This window comes from Camelina sativa, chromosome 17 (assembly GCF_000633955.1).
Source record: "Camelina sativa cultivar DH55 chromosome 17, Cs, whole genome shotgun sequence".
In the NCBI taxonomy this organism is placed as follows: Eukaryota; Viridiplantae; Streptophyta; class Magnoliopsida; order Brassicales; family Brassicaceae; genus Camelina; species Camelina sativa.
The window spans coordinates 19,824,981-19,825,200 of NC_025701.1; positions in this window are offsets into that span (position 1 = coordinate 19,824,981).

Consider the following 220-nt stretch of genomic DNA (forward strand, 5'->3'; position numbering starts at 1 on the left):
TGTGACAACCCGTCTCGCGGACCCCACTAGCCCACCGCTAGCCGGCCCAACAGACCCCAAGCTGGCCCTGCAGGGCATCGATCCTAACCCCTCACCGGGCAAATGGAACTATTCATCCAAATCCACAGTAGCTGATTGGTGCGCTAGGCGTTCCTCGAACCCTGGTCCCCACCCTTTAACAACCTTCCCACAGGACAAGCTGTCACCAATTGATCTGCAG